Source organism: Sorex fumeus, unplaced genomic scaffold, assembly GCF_029834395.1.
Source record: "Sorex fumeus unplaced genomic scaffold, SorFum_2.1 ptg000002l, whole genome shotgun sequence".
NCBI lineage: Eukaryota > Metazoa > Chordata > Mammalia > Eulipotyphla > Soricidae > Sorex > Sorex fumeus.
Window position 1 is genome coordinate 44,348,363 of NW_026606059.1, and position 23,425 is coordinate 44,371,787.

The following is a 23,425-nucleotide window of genomic DNA, read 5'->3' on the forward strand; positions in this document are numbered from 1 at the left end:
GCAGGGAACGATTTTTCTAAAACTCCATTAGCAAGGATGAGAAGAACTTTTTCTTTTATTTTCCACCAGCATGAGTTCCCTGAGCTCTTGAATTCATCCACCCCGCAAATGCAAATTATGAGTTGCCATTCGAGATGTCTTAATTATCTAGATCCATTGGAAACCATGTCAGTTATTTGAAACCAAGAGATCGATTTCTCTGATCAATGCAGAGCCATTAAGGCATGGAGCATTCAATAGAAACAGCTGTGGCTCCCCACGCAGAACTCATGATGCCCAAGGCTCCTTCATCTTAAAACCAAACATTCAGCTGAGAACTGAAAACTAGTCTGACAGCATTGGTCACTGAAGAGATTGCAGCTGTGAGGGGATGTAAAATTAGATTGCAATCTTTCACACTAGACTGCCAGAAAGCTTTGTCTTTTTTAAATAAATACATTTATTCTAAATCTTTTTTTTCCCGTTTTTTTGGTCAGTGACAGGAATCAAACCCAGGCATTCTCGTAGACAAAGGCAAGTGCTCAACTGCTGAGCTTCAACCATACCCTGATTTTGTTTTTTAATCTCCTTACAAAACATATTTTTAGTTTGAGGTCACCTCAGCAGAACTTCTCTATCCAGTTTGATTCCTAAGATGTTAGAAGAGCTGAGCTCTGCCCTAATGCAGCTACTGATATACTATATTGCATGACACACTTACATGAGCTTGGTATGTTCTAACTATGATTCAATGTGGCCAGGCTATTCTTTCATGGGTTCCTCACCTCAAAAATGACTGCCTGTACTTTCAATGCATTTACACTGGCATCGGATGCATCCATCGAGGACCTGATGGTACAAGCGCAAAAGATCACGTACGACATCATTGGTCTGACTGAGACAAGAAGGCATCAATTACATCACGCCGTTTTCAACACTGGAGAAGAACTGTTCCTCGGAACAGGTGACAAAAAAGGCATTGGTGGTGTCGGTGTCCTTGTCAACACAAACTTGGCCATAAGCATTGATTCATGTGAATGCCTAACAACCTGAATCAGATGATTACACTTGAATACATGTGGCTCACTGCCAGCAGTTTCTATCTTCGTTGTCTACGCACCAACATCCAATTATGATGAAGGAGAAATTGAGAAGTTCTACGTGGAGCTGGAGAAGTTCTATAAAGAAGACCACGCCTTCTACAAGATCATTGTTGGTGATTTTAATGCCAAGATAGGACTGTGAAGTTCAGCCGAAGAAATCCACATTGGGACCCATGGCCTAGAATGGAACAAACAGGGTGAGAGACTGTCTGAGTTCATCATGTCGACCAAGATCATCCATGACAACTCACAGTTACAGAAGGCTGAATCTAAACATTGGACTTGGAAGTCTCCCGGTGGGTGGTTCCACAATGAAATTGACCACATCATATTCAATCAACGGTTTTGCCTGACCGATGTTGCTGTTGTCCCAAAATTCCAAGCAGGATCCAACCACCGTCTTCTTCGTGCAAAATTGCACGTCACAGAGTGGGGAGAAAGGGCTGCAAAGTTTAAGAAGAGAACTCCCAGAACGACCACCAACTGGGAGCTCTTTGGCACTCTTGGTCAACATGGGAAGATGCCGTCATTGACAACATTGACGAGGAATACAATCAACTGGTTCAGCACCTCCATGATTGTGCGAAGAACTCCGAGAGAGAGATAGCTGGTCAATGGCTGGAAGGCACCACAAGGTTTGGGAGTGAAGAGTAATTAAGATAGAGAAGAGTTCAGTATGAACAAAAATAGTTGTAAATGAGTTCTCTGGACAGGGACTGAGTGTTGAAAGTAGGTGAAGGGATATTCATGATAACCTTTCAGCATCTGTATTGCTAACCACAATGTCTAAAATGAGGAGAAAGAGAGAGAAGAGAGATGCATTCTTTAGAGACAGGCAGGGAATTGGGGGAGTTGGAAGGGTGGGAAGGAAACTGGGTGTCACTGGTGCTGCTGAAAAATTACACTGGTGGAGGGATGGGTGTCAGAAAACTGTATGACTGAAACCCAATCATAAACAGCTTTGTAAAACAAATTAATAAATAAATTTAAAATGTTTTATCAAAGATTTGCATAAAAATATCAGGTTAAAAAGTCACAGCAAATAGGACTTACATTGCATGAGCTCAGCAGATCTGTATTTGATCCTTATTTGATAGATCCCTAGTACCCCACCTGGTCCACCAAGTCTGCTAGAAGTGACCCCTGAGCACAGAAACAAGAGTAAATCCTGAATACCTCTAGGTGTTTCCCAAAAACAAGCTAAAGGGGGGAAATAGTGTTTCTTGTACAGTTTCAGTAGATGGATCGGGGTCCTTCCCTTCCCCAAATGTTCACGGCTCTCCTCGACCCATGTACTACATCAGTCACCCAATACTGTGAGGTCCTGGAGTTCCCCCAAGTCGCCCCAAGTCTAAGTACCTCCAATGTACAAAAACCAAGTCCAGTCCGCCGCATTGCTCTTCATCCCGTGAATGCCTCCCTATCCAAGGGTATATCATGGATGTACCGCAATGGTTCCCAATGTCTAGTCCTGACTTTCCTTAAGTCTCTTGCCTGACATTTGACTGTAAGATCTCTGGGCACAGGACGTCCCCCATCCCCATCCTGGGAACATGCACAGATCTGCGGGAGCAGGGAAGGCCAGTCCTAGCTGGGTTCTTTTATCCGCTGCCATCTCCTCACCCTGCCATCCAAGAGTCTATAGTGATTGGCTACCTGTTCGATAGTTACTGTTTAAGGTGACTCACTCAATTTACCTGGAGCTCCACTCATTCACTGGCATACCTTTATTTGAAATTGGGAATCATTATTTGCAAATGGGATGATTTTAGATTTGGTGTCTTCGTAATCCAAGATGACTGGTGTCTTCATAGAAATAGAAGATACACAGACAGACAGACAGAAGAGGAAGAAGTTAAATGTGATATGCCTGCAAAGAATAAAACACTAAATATTGCTGGCAATCTTGTAGAAGGAGGATGAGATAAATCTTCCCTAGAATCTTCAGTATCAACACGTCCCCTACCCTCATTTTGATTTTAAAATTCTGACTTCTAAAACTGAAGATAAATTTCTGTTGTTTTAGGTCACCTAATTTGTGGTATTTTGTGATGGCAGTTCTAAGAAACTAATATAGCAGGGAAAAGTAGTGTCTTCACAACAGAGAATGCATACCAGCACCATCTTAACCAAGGGATCAAGGTTGGCATTGTCAGTGACTGGTCTTACTGAAACAGCAGATTCTGACATGAAGTGATGAGAAGGAGAGCTCTGTAACCCTTTTTTGTTCATTTTTACTTTTTTTTATTGAATTACTGTGAGATACAATTACAAAGCTTTCACATTTGAGACTCAGCTGTACAATGATTGAACACCCATTCCTCCAACAGTGCACATTTTCCACCACCAGTGTCCTCAGTATATCCACCTCCCCTCCACAATCCCAGTCCTCACCTTGCCTCCATGGCAGGCAATTTCCCCAGTCCTCTCTCTCTACTTTGGGGTAATGTGTTTTGCTCAATTTTTCCCACCACCATTCAAGACCGCCTGCCAGGGGCAGAGGCAAAATTGTCCCTTGCTCATTTTGAATATTATGGGTGCCGCAGCCACATGCTTCTGGAATCCTAGATTATAGATTAGGTTAGATTCCAGAGACATTTCTGTTGGGCACTAATCAATTTTGGGATACAATTGGACATCTCTGTACCAGAGCTGTTGGTGTGCTAAGATGGAACCTGGAGGCACATTGTGGACATGACAGCCAGGCTGACGAGAAAGAAGGTAGCCAGGGAGAAACAGCCTGGCACCTCTGCTGACATGCAGATGGAGATTTAATCCTGAAACCTGCATACCTGGACCTTGCTTGTGGAAGCTTTTGATCACCAGGTTTCCTTCTAGAGTAGGTGGGGAGAGTGCACCTGCTCTATCTAGGGTGCCCTGGTGAAACTGGCTCAGTATGGAGCCTGGAAAGATCTGCGGCTCTGTGTTGTCTTCCAGGATGTGCTGTTGTGTCTTTGGCTTTTGATCTCTTTCGAGGTTTATTTATGGATCTCTGAAGCAAGGCCAGCAATAGAGTTTACAGGATGGTGCTGGAGTTGTTTGTGGGAGTGACTGCCAGTGCTTCCATGTGTATTGGGAAGTGGGGGAGGTAGTCTACACAAACTCTGTGAAATCCTGGAGATTTCAGTCACAAAACCCGCATACCCAAATTTTCAGCAGATTATATCTTAGGGAGGTCCATCCTGAGACAGTGGAGTCAGGCCAGGGGTATGATAGCGATTTTAGATTGTGGAAGCAAGCAGCTGCTGGGGGCTCTGCTTGGGCAGGCACAGGCCAACCTGCCTCCATCCGATGTACCCCAGTCTGTTCAGCTATGTGTGGGTCCAAGATTAACTGGGATCTCTTAATTAATTTTGATCTCTTTTGAGATTTATCTATGGGTCACTGAAATAAGGCCAATAAAGGCGCTTGTATAGCTGAATCGAAGCTGGTTTGTGAGGATGACTCCCACATACCTAACTTTGGCCTTTGGCTATTTAGTTCCTTGGTAAACTTGGTCCCAAGTTGTTGGGGTCTGGGAAAAGGCACAGCAACAATTTATGTGTGTCAGGAAGCCTGAAGGTACCATCAGGCTGCTGATGCATTCACCCTACAGGTGCAGGTTGACCTGTTGGTGCCACAAATACTCCCTGTAATCTTCTTTACTAAGTACCATGACCACATCTCAATACTGCCAGAAGTACAAGCTAATAAAAATTTGTCCATAAAAATAAAAAAAATACTCTTTAAGAAGTGTCAGGTTATGAAATCTAAGGAGAACTCCAGAAAGTCACAAAATGGAGACAAGACAATTAAACACAATGTGGGGTCCTGGAACAGAAAGGGAATGGCTATGAAAGAATGACTGTAATAGAAAGTTTGAAGTTCAGTGAGGAGTGTGGCAATAGTGTTAATTTCTTGGTTTTAATGAATGAATCACCTTTATCAAAAGTGGTAATGAGGTGAAATTGGGTTAATGGTATATGGAGCTTTTCCAAGCTCTTTTGTATTTCTTCTGTAAATCTACAATACTTCAAAATATGGCTCAGTTAGATAGTACAGCAGGTAGGACACTTGTCTTGCATGCAACCAACGTGGGTTCTATCTTTTTTCACTATATCTGGTTTCCTATGCTGCCAGGAATGATTTCTGAGTGCAGAGCAACTACTAAGTCCTGATTATTAGTACATGCAGCCAAAAAAGTTTTAAAATAAAAGTAAAAGGTAATTTGGGGGTGCTAGAGGGAACTTCTCCTGTTGTACTTACAATAAAAATTCAAGTTCCTGAACATGACCTATGGATCCTAAAAAAATCACCCCCCATGCACCAGCCAAACCACATAGCTCCATCTGCCCATAAAACCCTGAATTCCAATTCTCCAAGCTGATTCTGTCCCCAGGTAAAGATCCTGGGCTAGCTATTCCTTCTAACCTTATAACCAGAATGTTCTTTCTCCTGATTAAGGCACTGGTGCCTCAGTGTTGTTCAGTCTAGTGCCTTTTAGCCTCCCAGGTAACTCAGATGTTCTATTCTGTGTTTCATCATCCTATTTAAATTGTCTAGACCTCAGTAATCATGGATTTTTCCATTCTAGCTGTGTACCTCACTTCCTGAGAATGAAAGCCCCATGAGAGTAGAGGTATTATCTTCCTAGTCTTTATCTATTGCATCAATAGTTAAAAAATATCTGACATACAACTAAGCAAATATTTATTGAATAAGTAAACAAATAAATGATGCTTGGGATAGCTCTATAATATCTCTGTGGCCATTTTGTTATCAGTTTTAAAAAATTACAACTGATATACTTATTGTCTCCAAAAATAGCCTCAAGACTGTAAAAATCTACTACAGTTTCTGGAATAACTTGCCCATATTTTATGAGTGGCATACATTTGTATTCACTGAGACGAACCAGGTCTGGGTACTGTCAGAGCCAAAGGAGTGCAGGATATTCAGAATGCAAGTATTTCTTGTGACAGTTTAAAACCTGTCCAGTATTCCAGAAAAAGAGAATGAAGTGTTCTCATGCAAGAAAGTCCCATAAAATTACCAAATTTCCAGAGTGAATGCAAGACCTACATGGGCTGCTTGAGAGGCCAAGAAATGTGGTGCAGCTGGGAGTAATTCATGAACCGCTAATTTGCTTTCTGCAGCATGGGTGCTGGGGTTCTGGCCACTACATCCTCATTCCAGGTAGAAGGAGGAAAAACAAGAAAAAGCCCATAACTACTGCTTATATTTCTTTGGATAAACTCAGTCATATGGCCACCTGCAGTAGGGCTGAGAAACATAATTTTTTTTTAAAGCATGCCATTGCTTCCTATAACAAAATGATAGTTTTGTTTGGTTGGTAGGAAAGAAAGGTAGAATAGACATGGGCGGGTGCCCAATAGACACTGTAACATATGGTTTTTGCCCAGGTAGCTGTAGTCAGGCTTTAGGGAGGTCAAGGATAATTGGGATTTAAGTGGCAGAGGGGAAGGATAGAATGAAGACTCACAGGATTAGTCAGGACCAGAGTGGTGAAAGGGTTTGCTTATTTGGACTGACCTGGAATAGTGATGCCTTTAGGGAGATTTGAGATGCACAATGACTGCTTTTACAGGATTCTTTGTGTAGCAGTGGCATAAGGCTGGTGTTTCCATCTTAGAAACAAAACTGGACTCTGTGAGGCAGTATTGGATGTAAGGCATGTACCTTGCAATCAGCCAATCTTGGTTCAATACCCAGCACCACATGGCCCCACAAGAATCACCAGGCTTGCCCCTGGAGGCCCATGATCACTGCTGGGTAGCTCAGGAAATCCCTGACACAACAGAGCCAGAGCATCATAAAATTCTCAGACCCTTGCATTGAACAGCCAGCTTGGTTGTCTAGAAATGACCAGGAGTAGCCTCTTGGCTTCCTGAGAACCACCTGGAGGCTCCCAAAAGAAACAGAGTGCATGGTGGTAAGGATGAGGGGACATTATGTAGAAGAAGATGAGGAAGTTCAGGGAGGCTCATACCCCAAACAAGGAAACTGGGTTTAGGTGAGCTTTTCAGCCTCAGGACTGATAAACTTACATCCCAGGAACCTGAGTTGCTGCCAGTTCTTGCCCAGAACAGGGTGAAATCATGATTTCTAGGATCCCTGGAGTCAGGGTTTGGAGAGCATCGTGTCTTAACACTCCAACAAAAAGGAACTCTTTCCATTTTATTTTTTGCATTTTCTAATTCGTAGTTTTAGTTTTTTATATTTTAAAACAATGTAAACAGGGGCTGGAGCATTAGTACAACGGGCAGGGCATTTGCCTTGCATGCAGCCAACCCGGGTTCAATTCCCAGCATCCCATACAGTCCCCCAAGCACCACCAGGAGTAATTCCTGAGTTCAGAGCCAGTAGTAATCCCCTCTGTATCACAGGGTGTGATCCCAAAAAGAAAAAATAAAATAAAATAAAGGGCTGGAACGATAGCACAGTGGTTAGGGCGTTTGCCTTACAAGCGGCCAACATGGCTGACCCGAGTTCAATTCCTCCGCCCCTCTCAGAGAGCCCGGCAAGCTACTGAGAGTATCTCGCCTGCACAGCAGAGACTGGCAAGCTACCCGTGATGTATTCAACATGCCAAACACAGTAACAACAAGTCTCATGATGGAGACGTTACTGGGCCCACTTGAGCAAATCGATGAACAACAGGAGGACCATTGATGCTTGATTGATGAAAATAAATAAAAAATAAAGCAATTTAAACACAAAAATTAAGTGACTTAGATCTCATGAACCACTGATTTTGTTAAATGTGTAGATATTCTGCGGAAAGGGGGATGAGCTCCCAAACGTGGTCCCAGACTCTGCAGGGGACTCAGGGGGCCACCCTGATGGATCCTGAGCCCTACTGATCTGCTCTCCTTTGTGTTTTAGAACTTGATCCTTCCTTTCCATTGCTGTCTCAGTCTAGATCATGCCCTTGGGCCCTGGATCATCTCCTTACTGGTGCCTCTGCATTTCTCTTCCTCACCCTCCAGACCATCCTTCACCTAACTTTCAGAAGGGATGGTTCCACAATGAAGTCCTGTTGCCATTGTCATCAGTCTTCCCAGGAGCTTTTTAGAAACATAAGTTCCGTGCTGACCCTAAGGAGACACCATCTGAGTTCACAGTATCTTTTAACATTCCTGTGTACAATGAGGAGTGAGGAGTACTATTCAAACACACACCCCAACCATGCCATGTCTCACCAGTGCCAAAGAGCTGAAGGCAACACCTTCACATGACCCTAAACGCATAAAATCACACCCCTCCTGGCCCTTCATTCACCTCACCAGACTCATCTCCCTCCACTTACCCCTAGAACCTTCTACTCCAATCTGAAAGCTTTTACCATCCCTTGAAGTTGATCTGGGTGTCTCTGCAGTAGTTCCTTTCATCTGTTCAACTATCGTTGACCCTCTTTCACTTTAAAGATGCACTCAAGCTCTGTGCTCAAAGCAAAGAATTAAGACCACACACACCTCTTAGAGCTTAAAGTCCATTCAAACACTCTGAGGGAGTGCCAGCAGGAAGCATCAATTGATGTATGGTGCAATAATAATTTCAGAAGATGCAATCACATAGGGAAGCTAACTTGGAAGACTCATTTAAGGGCAGCAAACCAAATCAGACTGGGGAGAGAGTGTAGGAAACCAGTGTGGGAGAAGTTGTGAGCTTCTAGAATATGGGAAGCAATGAGAACTCTTTGAATGGTCCTAGGTAACAGTAACATATTGAACAGATGGAGAGATTATGTTTGACTGAAGACTACCCTCATTTTTCCCATCTTTAAAATGACCAGGGTGAGTTTTATAAAATGCTTCTCGCCAGGAAAATTTCATGATACTATATTATTCATGGAGGAAGCTCCAAATGTCTTGGGAGTTATCCTGGGTTTTCCAACGGTGACTACAAAATAGCAGCCATTGCTGCCTGTCACTTGGGTGAAAATACAGCCATATGTATGAAATTGATTTACTACCAAAGAAAGGGCATTAATCCAGCTGCAAATTCTCTCTGCAGGGACACAAAGCAGTAAATTTCAGCTAGCCGGCAACAGCTCTGATTCTGCATGAAATATGGTGCTTATGTTGTGTGTGTGTTTTAATAAAGCACAACCATTTTCAGATTCTTAATTGACAATCACATTTTCCTATCAAAAAAAACATAGATGATGAGATCATAAAAACATGAAGCAACCCATGCCTTTTCCCTGCCCTTATTGACACTACAAATTAGAGTTCATTGAGTAAACCTTTTTGCATGTAGATAGGACATTCCTGTGTTTAAGTATCAGAGGGAAATTAAATCAACCATCATAATTTATTGAACACCTGTTCAATGCAAGGTGGCTTTCAAAGAATAAGATACATAAATAATAGCCTGTTATTATTGTGGTTATTGCTACTATCATTTATTGAATGCTTACCAGGTACTAGGAAATTTCTATATCTATTTCCTATAAATTCTGAAGTAGCCAAGTGTTTTTATTCATAAGAAACATGTTTAGAAAGGGTAAAGGACTTATCCATAATTAGAGTGGTAGCCAGAGGGTCAAAAGTGAACCCATTTTTTTGCTTTTAACCATTTTATGTAATTTAGATATAGATCTTCAGGGTTGACACTTTTTCCCCTAATAATCTACACTGGGACTCCTTCTGCTATCTTCAAATGAATTTGCCATGTCCCTCTATCCAGGGGCCTCAAATTCCCAGCTGTTCTTTGACCTGTCTTTTGGAACCTAACTTTACAGCAATCTTCTTTCCAGAATTAAGTCCATTTCAAAGGTATTTCCCCGGGACCCTTTGACACTGCAAGGATTTCTCCAAATAAGTTAATTTTTTTTTCATTTCTAATATTACTAACTTACTTCAGAAATACTATTGAGTACCAATTCCATGCCAGATAACCTTAGCACTGAGAAGACAACAACGTGACTCTGATAGTCTGGAAAGACAAAAAGCACACACACTTGCTGTTTGGATAGAGGAGCAGCAACTGCACTATTGTCTCTCTCCTTACTTCACCATCGAAGAAAATAGGGCTGAGGAAGAGGGAGGGGCAGAACCTCAACCCAGCAAATTTTCTCTAAACCTGAGGGAGTACATGTCAAGTTCTCTAAGTGGTCCTCTCTATGTCCCTTTCACTAGAATTGAGGTGAAGTCGAGGACCTTCTACCCTTCATTCTGAGAGAAAAACTACAGAATCCATTAACTTTCTGGCTCTTGACTTTTCCAACGTCAATGGTTTTCTGCTTTAAGTTTCTGCTAAAGGTGCTATCAAGGGAGGCGCCAGATTCTCTCAACTCCCATCTCTGCAAGGGTATGTTATATTCCTAACCTCAGCATTTCAAATGTGACTTTATTTGGAAATCAAGTTTTTACAGAAGCAATCAAGTTAAATGAGGTCATTAGGGTGGCAACATTCCAATTATACCAACTCCCTTATTAAAAAAGGCATTTTGACACTGAGATAGAGGTAAGAGGAGGACCACAGAATGAGGAGGACTAGATGATGCGTATATAATCCAAGGATTTCTAGCAAAGCAGCAGAGGCTAGCAGAGGAAAGGAAGAATCTGTTATCTGCAGGTCTCAGTGGAAGAGGGAGGGAATCATCCCCTTAATAATAACCCCAAGGTCAGGGTAGTCCCCTGAATAAAACAAGTCTAACTTAGTTTGAACAATCAGGGTTGCAAATGTGCACCCGGGCAAGAATAGAATAAGAGATTACTGTGACTTGAATATCTAGTTTAATTTAGACAATGAGGACTGCAAATGTGGGCCCAGGCAGGAATAGAATAGGTGATTACCATGATTTCAATGCTAAACATTAAAGGTGCATGCTGATTGTTTATCACCCCATGGCCACAGCTATATAAATATCCCAGCCTTTGATCTTAATCTACCTCTTTATTCCTGTTAACTCTTAATGGACCTATGACCCATACCTTTTAATATAAAAATGTACCATTTAATACAAACAATGTACCTATTAATACAAACAACGCTCACCTGCTGGAACCTGAGAGCCAGGGCAGGAAAGCAGAAATTGGAATCAATAAGTGACCAGTTGATTCCCTTGTTTATGGATTTCCAGGCTAGCTTGTAATCTGGACAAGCCACAACTCCTCCCTGTTCTTTTTTTTGCAAATGATCCTGCTGGACAGTGGTCAAAGGTATCAATTCGGCTTTTTTTTTTTGTAGTAAATCACAGGAGAGCCCCGAAAACTTCATTCTAAATCTGGAGTACTCACAACTGAGAAACAAGTTTCTGGTGTTTTAAGCCACTCAAATAGTGATAGGTTGTTACTGCAACTGTGCGGGGAAGTAGCTGGAAGGAAAGGAAGTTTTATGACAGCTCCTTCACCATCCCCATAAGGTTAGAGCACCATCTCTCTCTCTGTAATTTAAGAATGCAAGCTGCTTTCTTGATTCTAGGCACTGGAATCAAGAAAACTCCACTTTGACATTTTGACATCCTGTTAACAAGTCTCACAATGGATATGTTACTGGCCCGCTTGAGCAGATCGATGAACAATGGGAGGACAGTGTACCGTGCACAGTGTACAGTAACTATTAGTTAATTCAACATATATTCACGTAAAGTAGTCCCCTGCCCATCAGCAGTATTAATTTCCAGGGTTTCCGTTATGTGTGGTAAAGTTCAAACGTGAAATAGACAGAGGTGGGAAAAGGTATTCACATAACTTTTGTTACAATTTATTATTGCATTTTTCTATTATTTTCCTCTTTCTTTTTCTTTCCTTCTTTCTTCTTGGTTGTTATTATTGTTGTTTGATGGAGGGAAATACCCAGAGGGACTTGGGGATTATTTCTGGCAGACTCAAAGGACCATACTAGGTTCCAAGGATAAAAACTGGGTTGTTCTTGTGCAACCAAGTGCTATACACACATCACTATGTCTCCGATCCTTTTGTTGTCCTCTTTTTTATTATTGTTGTTCAGCTTACTGCATCTGATTTATGAATTAAATTAAAACATACATATGTATGCACAGGAAAAAAAAAGTACACATTGGATTTAGAACTATCTGACATTTCAAGCATCCAGCAGGGATCTTGTAGTAAATTCCCTAAAGATAAAGGAGGGGACAATTAGACCAGACATAGATCTAGATTATGGGGATACTCAAAGAATAAGAGATACTGTCCTGCCTCCACAGAGCTCAGGTATTATCAGAGACGATAGATCCATAATTACAAGTGAAGTGGGTGCTATTAGGGAAACTGCGTTCAGTCAACTATGACTTACCTAGTCTAGGACAGTTAAAAGTATTAGGACTGGAGAAATGCTAAAGGTATTAAGATATTTGCCTTGTATGTGACCAAACTGGGCTTAATTATTGACACCACCTATGGTCCCCAAGTGCTGCGAGGGGTAGTCCCTGAGCACAGAGTCATGAACAGCCCCTGATCACTGCTGGTTGTAACCTAACTCCTCTCCTTTCTTTCTGCCAATACATAAAATACTACTTACTCATCATCTGTTCCAATAAATCCAGCTATTAGAGGGCATCCTTGTATGAGTAGGATAATCCGTTAGTCCCAGCCTGGAGACCTGATTGGAAGATAGCTGACAGAAGAGATTGAGGATAATGCCTTATGTCAGGGCTCTAAACGCAGGCATCCAAAGCCAGCCCTAACCCCATGACTTCCCAGGTATATGGGTGTTTCTTAGAGATGCTGCAATATGCTTCTGTCTGACTAGACAGCCCATGTCCAGCCACTCTCCATTCGCTACAGAGTTAGCACCTGTCTGGAGATGTGAATAGGGATAGAGGTGTGTGCAGCCTTCCCAATCTGCCAACTCTTTTCTGCAACATCTCCAGCTGAGCCTAGCTTGCTTTCCCTCAACGGCAACTGTACATCTTGCTCCAGATTATGCCAATCTCTAGACATAAAACCAAAATAGTGACAGTTTTCTGGCGTAAGTAACTGCCAGTCTGGGAAATGTACTACAGGGTGGCCTTGGGAAGCAGGAAAATATATAGACAAAAGGTTGGAAGAAGCTCAGGACAAATAGGTGGAGAGGAGAATTAATAAACCTTCCAACTTAAGAGTCATGGTACTTGGCAAGGAAGGAAAATCCAATGTTAAATTTAATCTTTAAAACCATCCAGTCTGTCCTGAGGAGTTTCTGAGTTCTTGGGATGCAGCACTGAAACATTCCATCAAAGCTAACATTCTAAAAGAAGCAGAGATGAGGGTAATCAGTGCAAAATTGTACATCTGGAGTTTATTAAAAGATAAAAATTATTGGGGAACTTCAGGCAGCAGTATTAGTGGCATTGTTGTGCTGGGAACACAGGTAGAGGCATTAAACTGGGGTTGGGGAGTAATATTTGAGGTAGGAAGTATAGAGGAGGGAATTTTGGTCCAAGAGGACAGTTAGTAATGGAGGGATATTTTTCTTCATTCAAAAATGAGACATCAAGACTCATACTTAACAAGTTTTCCTATGACACTTGAACTAATAAATTCCAGATCGCTTATTTAAAAGTAGAATAATTTGCATTACTCCATATACACCACCTTAAAATCTCTTGGATAACAAAATCATTCACGGATCCCTAAAAATCCAAGCTGCCCAATTCCTTAGGCTGGTGCAGAAAAAAGTTGAGATTTTTCTCAGTTCACCTTCTCCACTGTTTGTGTCTTGGAGTCACTTAGCATTTCTTGACATGACCCTTGCAATCTGTAAAAGGAAGAGTAAGGTATAAATGAGCTGTGTGGTAGTCAAGCCACCTAAATCCTGAGGGCAGAAATCATCAGGCAATCAATCAACTTTAGGCACTGGAAATGTTAAAGAGGTCAGTTTCAGTAGTCAGTTAAACAAAGCCCTTAGCTATGAAGATGCCCCGTGACTGACCCTGTCTGAAAAACTTTTCAGAATCCACACCTCCTCTGTACCATGTGATAGCAGCTGGAAGGAAAAATGATGATGAAATAAAATGACCGCGCTGTGTGCCCAGGAACAGCTTGATTCAATCAATTGAGATATTCTCTAGAATAAAAATAATTAGGAGCCTGGGATCTTGCCTCTTCTCACACATCAGTTAGATATGAGCACAGGTTGATGAATTTCCTGGATAAGCAATGTATTCTCTGTACTTTGCCTCTAACCACTTTAACCAAGAATTTATATTTTACATAAATATAAAGAATTAGTATTTTAACCAAGAAAGTACATGATATCCTAATGGGAGAGTGATTAAGAACATAACATGGTTTTGCACAAAAACCATATAAATGCTAACTATGGAAAGGCTGGGAGGGTTGTAGCTTTTCACAATTTTCTGGCGCTTGTTACCTTGGGTTCAAATCCACAGAAAGACAATACAACAAGGCTGCATTCTCAATTGTACTTACACAGTGGCTATTATTTCAGTTGAAAAAAATCAAAGTGAAAATGGACAGTGGTGTAGTTAATAATGACAGTCTCTGCTAATTGGTTAACAGTGACAGAAGAAAGTACAGAGTGTAGGAGAGTGAATCACAGAAAACTACTTAACACAGAAAACTACACTCACGCCTAAAAAATGAGGACATTTCTGACAAAAACGCCAATGGGTGACTGCTGTGTGAATGCCATCAAGTGTACTTACACAAACCTAGATTCTCAAGCTACTGCACAACTGGGCCTCATGATAAGAGCCTATAGGGAATCACCACCACATACAAAGTCTCCCATCAATGAAAGTGCCAGGAAGCAAGACTTGGTCCTGTCTTGGTGCCTGCTCTACAGACTTGAATCCTCACTCTTGAGTTTTCTTTTCCAGATTCCACCATTGGCAATAAATAAATAAATAAATAAATAAAATAAAACAGTCTGAAGAGTCTACTATGCAGGAACTGAGGACAGATCCCAGGCCCTGGATCCTTCATTCACTGCAGCCCACCATACTCTGTGACTGCATGTAGGATCACAAATAAATAAATAAATAAAAACATAAAGTGTTTTCCTTCGGCAAGAGCCGACAAGGATGGAATCAAGCAATCCATCAAGGAGGAAATGAAGACACTGAAGTGGGGAATTGAAAATGAAGCTGAAACTGACAAGAAAGTAGATGAAGTATGAAAAAGAATCTTTCTTTTATGCATTTATACATGAGAACATCAAAAACATCACATCTGAGAAAGACTGCATTTTCATTTGCAGAAGTAACTGCAGGATTAAAAGTCTGGGGGCTGAGGGTTGCCAATGGCACCATTCTGGGGCCTTGTAGAAGCCCTGGGGGATTGCTTTCCTATCTGAAGAATCCTCCAGTGGGCTGCTCCTGGAAGAGATACATGACTTCTCCCTCACAAGCTGAAAAGGCTGCTAACTCTCTAATATCATCCCCTCAAAACAATATATTCCTTCCCATGGAATTCTGAGTTGTTGTGATCCTCCATCACTGCTATACCTATTTTAGTATATGTGATGCTGAAGTGAGCAAAATCACTGCTATACCTAACCTCTGCTCCCACCGCATTTCTTGTTCACACCTTCCTATCCAGTTTGTTCTTTCTTCCCAGACTCCAGAAATGTTCAGTGTTTGTTTCTCTTTACCTGATTCGGGGGCAGATCCTGGTATATAAAGCATTAAACTCATGGGTTTAGAGATATCTCAATAGACCAGAGTGCATGTTTTAACTGTAGAGATCTATATTTTTGTGGATGCAAAAAGCAGAGTTACCAGTGACCCTGAAACCTGAGTCAGGAGGGTGCCCTGAATATTGTTGGGTATGACTCTCCTACCAAAACAAAATTAAATTCATTCCAAATATTGAAGAATTGCTGAGTTCAGTGGGGGTAGATAAATACAAAAAGAGATCATTTAAAGAAACTTACAGAGGATCTATATGTTTGAAAGGAGTACTGTGTATGGTGTCAGAGCCCATGAGAGGTCAGGACACCCAGGCATGGGCCCAGCTGATACTGACAAGAAAGTAGATGAAGTATGAAAAGAATTCTGCACCCACCTTTCGGAGGTGCAGAATCAGCAAGGAGTTGGAGAAGGGATGACACCCAAACTGTATTTTTCCTTCCCTCCTTCCTTTCCCCGTTTTTCCTCTGCTTCCAAATTTCTATATTTTCTGTCCTTTTTTACCTTTCATCCATCCCTCCCTTCCTTCTTTCTTCCTGCTCACCCTTCACTTTGTCACTCATCATTTATTTGTTTATAGAAATAATCATTTCAGCATTGTATTTTATTAAGATCTGAGATAGAAAGATGAAAAACAAAATAAGAAAGGTTTATCCCCCAATTCCCAAGGACAATGAGGAAATCAGAGATTGATAATTGAATCACAATAATAAATATAAAATTATAACTAGGATAGCGAGGCATGATGAATAAGAGAGACTTTACTTAGGGAGGTAAAAATTAGATCCCTAAAGAAGCTAAGACAAAAAAGATTAATAGATTCTGAGCTAAGATTCTGAACCCTTGAACATGTATTAGCAACGGGACTGGATAAACTGCTAACACAAAGAGTCCTTTATGTGTGTCCAAGGCACTTCCTGGCACAGCTCCACTTAGAGTTCTGACTCAGTGTCTACCATTCTGCTGCTTCACCTTCCTTCGGGTGTTGCTGTCATCTGCATGATTTAAGTTACTTGATCTCCCACAGCTGAGTTACAGGCAGAGAAGGACATGAAAGTAATCTCCTTCAGAACCTGTGGCCTATATGTTACACCTGTCAGCTCTGGTTATACACATCAGATGGAGCTCATGGAGTGGCCCAGAGAAAATGAAGGGCGTAGTTTGCAGATGGGTTGTTTCCCTTTTTCCCAGAGGGAGGAAGCACAACAGCAGTACTGAGATGAACCTGTAGCTTGTGCCTCCCACCAGCTAGGGTTGTGCAGCAAAAGGGCAATGCAGAGAGGCGGGAAATGGGCAGCTAATCTCAGTAGGGAGGCTCAGTGGAGTCCGCTGCCTGACAGAAGAAAGGGAGGCAGAATTGGTACAGCCTCTCTTGCCTCCCTGATGGTCACTGTGACATTTGTCATGTAAACCTGCCCCTCAGTTCCTGCCCCTCAATCAAGAAGTGTCATGTGTTCTAACCACACAAAATGGGATCCTGTCCCTCTTTGTCTCTCTGTAATGATGGAAGGCAACAAATCTCTCTGGTTTGGTCAATGTGCTGAGTGTCACCTGATGCAGCCTTAGGGATATGGTAAGATGCTTACAAATGCCGAAAACCACCCCAATCTGAGAAATCATCTGTCCACTGCACTGAATGCTGGACACTTTTCTCTGGACACTTTTCTCTCAACATCTCTCTCCCTGCTATCTTGTCTCTGTCCTTTTGTGCTCTTTCTATGGTGTGGGGCCTGTTTTGTGCTATTTCTTCCTGATGCTGAAGTTTTTTTCTGTGCTTTAGTCTTTCTTCTAGTAGAAAATAACTATTCTCACTATTGGCCCTGTGGGCAAAGCTTAGAACCTTTCTTTTGTGGCTCAAAAAGTGGTCCTCAGGGAAACTAGAAGAAACTAGTAAGAAATGCTGATTCTTGGACCCAACCTAGACCTGTTGTCCCAGAGCATCACCTCCCATTCTGCCCATTTTAATAAGAGCCTGAGAACACAATGAAGTCTGAGAAGCACTTAACTTCCTGCACCTCATGAACTAGTCTCAGCTCCCAGAGACTGTCAATGCTGTGATTGACACCAGCACATTGAAAATGACAAAATGGCCACAAAACTAAGATACAGAGAAGATAGACAGTTTCATTCATGCAAGTTTCCCCCCTCGGAGTCACTGAGATACAGAATTTAATATGGTCGTGCATTACCTCATCCCCACTTCATACAAGGTCACCAGGGGAACAGGAGAAATTAAAGAGATCAGCAAGGAAAATAATTACCAGGCTGCAAGACTTGATAATTGCTAAATGATTGAAGTTTTCAGAGAGCTGGAACTATGGAGATTGGATAATTGATCTTCTTGACAAGGGTTAAGAATCAAGATCACTACCTGTGGCAACAGCTACAGAGTTTGTAACCCCCAGAGAGAAAGAAAAATTCTGCTTTCTGTGATATATACAGTTATTTGAACTTATAATGTCCCCACCCCAAAACTGTGGCAGCACAGCAAGGAAGCATGGATACAAGCTTGGGGATCAGCTGAGCCACTTTTGAAATTTCGTATCTGCACTTATGAGACCTACAGTCCTGAAGAAAATTTTTGAGCCTTTTTCCTCGTCTATAAATGAGTTTAACAATATATACTATATATAGATAGTGGTCCCATGCTGGGACCACTCTCCACATGTCCGGACGGGCCTCATGCATGAAAGAACTGGCAGAGGAACCCAGGCATGAGGGTCCCGGGCCTTAGGTCTCCAAGCCTGCTTGGATTGGGACTGGGCCTTCTCCAACCAGACCCCCCATCTTCCAGTAGGTAGGCATCACACCCACCAGCTGCCGCCAGCGCCAGTTTGGTCCCATCAATGACCCAGACGCAGAGACTATAAAACCCAGCTCCTGGAGGAGAACAGTGCAGAATCTCCTGCCCCCACGCCTGGCTGTCCTCACCGAGGCCCCTTGGAGACAGGAGGGTTGAGTTTCTCTACCCCCCCCCCACCTCGAACAGAGCCCCAGCAGCTGAGGACCTCCAGAGCCAGCCACGGCCATGCTGGGACCACTCTCCACACATCTGGAGGGGCCTCATGCATGAAAGAACTGGCAGAGGAACCCAGGCATGCAGGTCCCTGGGCTGAGGTCTCCAAGCCTACTTGGATTGGGACTGGGCCTTCGCCAACCAGAGTCCCCATCTTCCAGTAGGTAGGCATCACACCCACCAGCTGCCAACAGCACCAGGTTGGTCCCATCAACGGCCAAGATGCAGAGACTATAAAACCCAGCTCCCGAAAGTGAGCGGCCACATTTGTGACCGTGTGACATCTTATTATCTTTCCTTTGGAGAACCTGGCAGGCTACAAAATGTATCCTGCCCACACGGCAGAGTCTGGCAAACTTCCCGTGTTATACTCAATATGCCAAATACCAGTAACAATGATGGGTCTCATTCTCCTAATCCTGAAAGAGCATTGAAATGGCTCTTTTAAAATCTCAGGGATAGGAAGAAGGAGACGTTGCTGGTGCCTGCTCGAGGAAATCAACAAACAACAGGATGATCGTGATCGTGATCATGATAGTATATATTATATATGTTTATATGTATATATGTATATGTATATATAATGTATATTCATATATATGTATATATATCCTCGGGTAGTGGAAATGTAAAATCACACACAATTATCACATAAGGTTTGATAAGGACTGGAATCTGCCAGGTTGGCAACATTTTGCCCTTTTATTCATGTATCTTAAAAACAGAAGTGATGAGGCTGTAGAGATAATGCAGCTGGTAGGTGTTTGCCTTGCACTCAACTGATTGTGGTCCTATCCGTGACACTACATACCATTCCCTGAGTCCCAGCAGGAGTGATCCCTGAGCAGAGAACCGAGGTAAACCCTGAACACAGGGATGACCCCAAAACAAAGCAAAAATAAATGCAGAGTTGATAAAAAGCAAAAAAAAAAAAAATCCAGAAGAGAAAATCAAGCCAAGGTAATTCTACTCAGGGAAATTATAATGTCTATAAAAGACTAGAAATTTCTCCTGCCTTCTAAGGGATGATTCAATGACCCCTCAAAAACAAAACACACACTCTCTCTTCCTCCCCCTCTCTCTGTCTCTCTGCCTCTGTATCTGTCTCTGTCTCTCTGTCTCTCTGTCTCTCGGTCTCTCTGTCTCTCTGTCTCTCTCTCTCTCTCTCTCTCTTTATCTCTCCTCCCCCCACCTCCCTTTCCTACCATCCCCAGCAGAAACATGAGAACTATGATGAAGACTGGACAATTCCTCCAGAACAGAACAAATGAAGGACTCTCGCCTGGTGGTCTGACTCACTTCTGGTTCATTCCAAATTTTACTCAGCTTCTACTTTACTATTTATCTCTTCTGAGTTTGACTTTGTCCTTGCTCCTTGAAGCAAAAAAAAAAAAAATCAACTGATTTCTCCAAGTCAATCTCACATTGCCCGTGTGTGTGTGTGTGTGTGTGTTCATCTGTATTCATGTGTTTCTTGATATCTTGGTCTTTTTGTGTTTCTGTCTCTCACTTGTTGTCTCTCTTGTAACTCTGTAGCTGATTCTGTGTCTCTGTGTTACTTGGACTGTCTCACCCTGTGCTTCTCTTGCTCTTTATATCTGTCTTGTTTCTGAGATAACTCCTGTTTGACTCCTTACACCCAGGGACTCTCCCAGCCTTGGTTTTCTGGACTGAGTGGTATTTCTGCTATTTTGTACCCAAGACCTTCTTCTGATTCCCTTGAATACCCTCAGTCCCTTCTCCCTCTTGGAAAAAAGGTGATGCAGGCCTTTGAGAGCTATCCTTCAAATTTCAGGAATTTTCAGCTGCAGCAGAGAGGCTCTCTGACTCTGATAATAGAAACCCTGGCTATAACATTCAGAAGCTGAAAGGGGACCTAAATTCTCACCATTTGTATAAAGCCAATTTACTGTGGATGAAAATTGATATGGTAAAGTGAAGCAGAGGCCAGGGAGATGGGACAGAACTGAGAAGTATAAACTAGTCTCTGTGCTCCTCTTTCTTTTCTTTGTCTTTCTTTCTTTCCTTCTTTCTTTCTTTCATTTTTTATATTGTTTTGTTGTTGGGTTTGTGCCCTTCAAGTGTTCTAAACTTCTCCTGTGATTCCTGAAAGTAGATATCCCTGCAGAACAGAAGGCACATAGAAGGTGGAAGGGAGACAAAGACATAAAGGTACACAGCTGTATGTCACTGTGTCTTCACATAATTTTTCTCTAAGGAAAGAAGGAGAAGGAAAGAATTCTGAGGAAATTTTTAGCAAAGATTAGTGACTGTGCGAGTTACAGAGGGCAGCTTTCCAGTCAGCACCCTCAGTAGACCTGAGGACATAGCCAGATGACCCACTTGGGTATTTTGGGATGTACAATCAATATGTGTGCAATAAAGAGAAAAGAACATCACAGCAATAAATGGGGCAGAAGCACAGTCAACAAATTCCCCATATAATTCTTTGGAGGGTGACATTTTATCTTCAGATGAGGTGTTGTGCACCATTCTTTGGGAAGTTGCTCCAAGTTTACATAAAATCCTAATGACCCTCAAAGATATAAAGAGTTTGGAATTGAAGCTATTTTATTCATTTGGGACACCATACATTACATGAGTTGATGATGTGTCCCAGACATTACTTTCCCATAAGGCAGGACATGGTCTAAGGGAGACAAAATACATTCGAGTTGTTTATTTTTCCTTGAGTTTATCACTACTTCTTCCTACTTGGTCACGTTAATGCTCAGCATGCCTTTCAAGAAATTAATATCATCAATAAAGAAATAGCAACAAACCTGCCTTCTGAATTCCTGACAAACCTTTGGCCATGCCCAAAATCACTCTATCCAGATGAAAAACAAAACAAAACAAACAAACAAAAAACACAACTGCGTGAAGTTATGGGAGCGAAGATAATCCATGTATTTGTTTAAATAAACATATTATGATGTATTTATACCATTTCCACAAGAGACAAATGATCGAATAGTACCTGAACACACTAAACAGATGAATTTCAAATGAAAACTTTTAAGTGAAAGCAAGTTAGAAAAGAATTTTTTCAATATTATTACATCAATATCACATTTCAAAACATATGATTAAGAATTATGCTGTTATGGAATATAAAAGTAAGTTATATTGGGGTTGGAGTGATAGCACAGCAGGTAGGGAGTTTGCCTTGTATGCGGCCAACCCAAGTTCGATTCCCAGCATCCCATATAGTTCCCTGAACACTGCTAGGAGTAATTCCTGAGTGCAGAGCCAGGAATAATCCCTAAGCATCGCCAGGTGTTACCCCAAAAAAGCAAAAAAAAAGTTCTAAAAAGTATTAAGCAAGGAGACAATAAGTACAGGAAGATAATGGTTACCTGTGGTAAAAAGAGTAAGAATATCTATGTTAATGGTACAGGGAAGGCTTTATAAGCAGTTGCCTTCTAAGAGTTCTCAACCAGAAGCCATGTGAACCATTGAAGGAATCTGAAATTTTCCAAAAAATGGAATGGGAGTGGGGAAGAACAATTAACTGGAGGGAACAATTGGTAAAACAGGGGGCTCCAAGTAAGAAACAAGGACAGAAGGCGATCATGTTTAGAAAAGGTTTGAGAAATACTGTTCTAAAACACCCACACTGGGTTTCATGCTACGACATTGAGTTGAATCTTTCATAACTGTGCCATGATGGGACCTTTATTTCACTGTTTTTGCCTGGGCTTCTGAACCAGAAAGTATGAAAAGATTTACTAGACTCTCTATCTCAGAAACTTGCCAACTCAGGAATTATGGTCAAGTAATGAATCACTTAGAAAGCAGGGAGATTGACTTCCCAGGTAGACAGGTCTAGGCTAAGTACTCTGGGGCCTTCTCGGAATGGGAGCGACCAGATTCCATTTCTCCATGAAGATACAGAAGCCCACATCCACACCAGACAGCCTTTGATGTAGAAATAGCCCAGTGACACAAACTGGGCTATTATCAAACTGACAAGCCACCAAATTGTTCTGGATCTATAGTTCCTGACATTTCAGAATTTCATAGTACTGGCAGTCCAGTAAAATCATAGCAAATCTGATGGGAAAGTTGCATAGAAAAGACCACCAAGCTCAACAATCCTAAACAATGACACAGAGGCTCAGCTAGCACTAACCAGCACAATAGATCCTCAAACAATGACTTCAGTAACATCATTGTGAGATATAACAATTACCTCACAATATTATATTATGTTGACTTTATATTGATTACTATCAATATAAAGTTTGGGGACTGGAGATATAGCACAGCAGGTAAGGCATTTGCCTTGCATCCAGCTGACCTAGGTTCGATTCCCACTACCCTATATGGTCCCCCGAGCACCGCCAGGAGTAATTCCTGAGTGCAGAGCCAGGAGTAACCCCTGTGCATCACTGGGTGTGACCTAAAAAGATATATATATATATATATATATATATATATTTTGATAATCCCACTTGTTTGCATTGCAATAAATAATATAAAGTAAATCTCTTTGTGCCTGCAAAAAGGGAACACTGGGATAGTGGGTGGGAAATTAGGGGCATTGGTGAGAGAAGAAACACTGGTGGTGGGATTGGTGGTGAGACATTTAATATTTGAAACAGCTGAATTATGAACAACTTGGTAAATCATGGCTTTATAATAATTTTTAAAAAACAGGAAGATTGAATAAATGACATTCGTTTTAAAAAATGTTTTATTTTTTAATAATTTTAGTTATTT